The sequence below is a fragment of the Penaeus vannamei genome, chromosome 21 (assembly GCF_042767895.1).
Source record: "Penaeus vannamei isolate JL-2024 chromosome 21, ASM4276789v1, whole genome shotgun sequence".
NCBI classification, from domain to species: domain Eukaryota; kingdom Metazoa; phylum Arthropoda; class Malacostraca; order Decapoda; family Penaeidae; genus Penaeus; species Penaeus vannamei.
The window spans coordinates 8,198,097-8,202,067 of NC_091569.1; the positions used below are offsets into that span (position 1 = coordinate 8,198,097).

At 31.9% G+C, this 3,971-nt stretch overlaps 1 protein-coding gene across 1 annotated transcript in view; it reads left to right on the forward strand.

Moving 5' to 3' along the window:
* The window catches only part of Rchy1 (Ring finger and CHY zinc finger domain containing 1), a 10,088-nt gene extending 9,714 nt beyond the window's left edge, over window positions 1-374 (forward strand). The window contains exon 7 of the mRNA XM_027361680.2: window positions 1-374. This exon is cut by the window's left edge and continues 344 nt beyond it. The gene's annotated coding sequence lies outside the window, so the exon portion shown is untranslated.
* The last annotated feature ends 3,597 nt before the right edge of the window (window positions 375-3,971 follow it).

Here is a 3,971-nt window from a genome sequence, read left to right on the forward strand (position 1 = left end):
TTTATGAAATTAGCTATTCAGTGTCCAGTCTTAGGAAGGAAGAAACTGGTAGCGTACCCTAAATGCTGAAGTACTCTAATTCGCCAAGTCTCTCTAGAAAATAAATTATATAATGGTGTCCAAGGTAACAAATTTCAACACAAACACCGAGCAATATTGTATTCAAGTTTTAAGATACGAAGCAGGTACACATGAGTATTAAATGCCAGCGGACTATAAAAGTCTTCGTAAGTCAGAGTACTGCGGAGTCTTTGAGAGTTGCCTGTTTATTCTTTCCGGAGACTGAATGATGTACTATAGTGAAGATTAACTTTGTGAGCCTTTTGTATTACTTTTCCCATGATATACAAATATACAGTTTGTAAAAGAAGATATTTATGATTTTTTATTCGTACTGAATTTTGTTATTTATAGTATGCTAAAAGATTCTGATACTTTCAAATGAAATAAGCTTTGAGGATGACATTTATTTGTAATGTTTATTATTATTATTATTACTATTATTTTTATTATTATTATTATTATTATTAAATATTGATATTTTATATATATATATATATATATATATATATATATATATATATATATATATATATATATATATATATATATATATATATATATATATATAATGTACACACACATATATATGTATATATATATGCGCGTGTGCGCGCACACACACACACACACACATACACATACACATACACATACACACACACATACACACACACACACACACACACACACACACACACACACACACACACACACACACACACACACACACACACACACACACACACACACACACACACACACACACAAACACACACACACACTCACACACACACACACACACACACACACACACACACACACACACACACACACACACACACACACACACACACACACACACACACACATACACAAAAACACACACACACACACACACACACACAGATATATATTTACATACATACATACATAGACATATATTTATATAATAGTAATGAATATGGAAGTTATATTTACAGTTCATTGAAAAGAAAGATGAAATAATTTGACCTTTACATTACTTTATATCTACATATTACAATTAAACATTGATGAATATTTGCCTGTGAATTGTTTAAATTATGATGATGGTGCATTAAGTTCGAAATTTAAAAGAGTATCAGTTACTAGTCATGTGTACAGTAATATAGACCTACACTTGTTCCCCATGCAGCGTGTATTTTTAATAGATGTCACATGACGATTGTCAGTATTACCACTTTTGACATTTATGGAAATACGATAGAACTGATAGTTTTAACCATTTCAGGAATGTATTGACAAATGAAAGTAGCGTTATGTGAGCTGTCTCCCAAAGAAGAGCAACACATGCTTCAAAACAGTGCAAAGACTTTTATAGAATAAGTATTTTCCAGATACGCAATCACGTTTTGAACCGAAGATACAATGACAACTATTTTTTGGGTTTTAAAAGGACTGCATGTAGAGAAAAAATGAGCTTGCACTTATACATATATAGAACTATCACGTGTATGATGTTTTGAATAATTCACCACCCATCTCAATCACAAGTATTGTTGTTGATACAGCTGAAAACCAATGGTTGTCACTGTTATTGTCCTAAGTAGATGTACTGTTATTTCATGATTATTATTTTCTTCTATATTACCTACGACAGTTTTATCTTGTCGTCTTTTTATTAATATTATAGTTATTTATATCTATAATGATTATCATCATCGTCATCGTCATCATCATTAATATTACTATTACTACTTCTACTTTTATTTATTTTTTTAATTATTATTATTATTGTGTTTGTTTTATTATTAATATTAACCTTATTATTTATGACATTATTAGTATTATTATTGATATTTTTTAACAGTGTCATTATGAAGAGAAAGAAAGTGTTCTCGTTGTGCAACCACTTAGTTGGTCTGCAATGCACTTATGGACCATTGTGTATGTCCCGATATCCTGATCCTCAAGATTTACCTTGTGAGGAAGAAATTTGATTCCATTTGTTAAGTTAACTGACTGTCAGTTGACTGTTGATGTTGGTTTTAATGATTTTGTTGGGCAATAATGTATCTTTTAGCATGGTCCCTAATCTGACATGTGTACTCTCTTGTGTACTATGTTCCCAGTTTGTGTCTACTTAAATATGTATTTCAAGTTTTGTGTGTTATGTCTCTAAATGTAGTACAACAATTTTTGTATGTGGGTGAATGAATGCTGATTTATATATTCATTGTCATTATTTCATTATATATTTTTTGTAATGCAGAAGGAAACCCATAAGTGTGAAGTCTTAAGTGGTTCTAGGCCAGCTGACGTCTGAAATGTTCATTGCAACCATTCAGGCAAAATTCCAAGTGTCTTTCATTAATCCATTTCATGTGACTTCTTCATCAATTGAAGTATTCTTGATGGCACAGACTACTTTCTCATGCCTAAGAGGTCAGTTTAGTGGATACAGTTTATGGGTTTTGCTATTTAAAAGTATGTGGAAAGTATGGCACAGATATTTAATGTGAGTTTGCTGTGTGTCATTCTCAGCCAAATGGAAATGCCACATGAAAACGTCTAGTTTCAAGAACAGAAAATCTCAGATGACTGGAAAGGAAGGAGATTTTGAAGGGCTCTGTTTATTATTATTGTTTCAAAATTACATCAGAGGTGTATGATTATCTGCCAGTCAAAGACTACAGCCCTCTATAGATATTGGTGAGCTCATTTTAAAATATAATTTAAAGTATAACCTACCAAGGTTTTATTATTTTCCAGTGACTTTTAACCTTAGAAGTGACAGTTCCCGTGTGACTTTGTTGTGTTCTTAAATGTGCATAATGCAATCAGCTTCCTTTGTTTTCACTTGTGAATCAGTGTAAGATCCAATATTTTCCAAACATATCTCAGGAAGAAACAATATATCACAGTGAAACAATAACAGGACATAATTAACTTAAAAGATCTTTGAAATGAAATTATAAAGTCAACAGAAGCCGTACTAAGGGAATCTAATTGTCAGTAATGTTGAAGTGATGTGTATGATTCATTTCAAGATGTTGGTAACTAGTTCATGTACTAAAATAGTCTGTTGAAATTCCATACATAAAGACCAGAGGAAAATCAATGCCATTCTTTCATCCTACCTATCTTGAATTTGGTTGATATTGGTATCCCTGGAAGGTTGGACAAACACATCTGTTGTTTATAATTATATTTATATATTATATATACACCTGTATGTATTTTGTGAATAAGCGTTCTTCATAGAGATAAATTTTCCATCAGTAAATGTTTAGGAACATGCAGAAACACTGGTAAACTAGTAAAGAAGACAACTGCATAGTTTTTCATGTATTACTGCTATTATTTTTGTTTCACTTATTCAGTATGTTCCTTTTATTCATTTCTCTTGTTTGATGATTCATTTTTAATTTTCTTATTCTTTGTCATCTTTTTACTTTCTTTAGTTACGAAATTTCCAACATTATTCTAGATAGTTGACGCATAGCAACTATCACCTGACATCACCCTTTACTATACCTTCCGATAGTGCTATATGACCTTAGATGTCTAGCACATTTATTTCGCTTTTAACCATTAACCATTAGTTACCAGATACTAGACCTGTAAAGCTGAAGGCTGATCAGGTCTGAAGTGGAAAGAATATGTTATATCCAGGTGTTCTCTTCCCTCCACTAGACTTCTCATGGCCTCCTGTTCCATTCAGACAGACAAACCTTGAAAAAGCACATGGTCTTACGCTAAAGTCAGGTGTTTCTTTCCTTTTCTGATTTCTTTTCTGTCAATATTTCAACTTATCACTTTTACAGCTGTTCTAGTATTCCTTTGATCACAGGATTTTCCATAATGAAAAAGAAATTTCTTTGTGCTTGGAAAAGGCTTGATCTTGGCTGTAGGTTTCAATCGGTAAC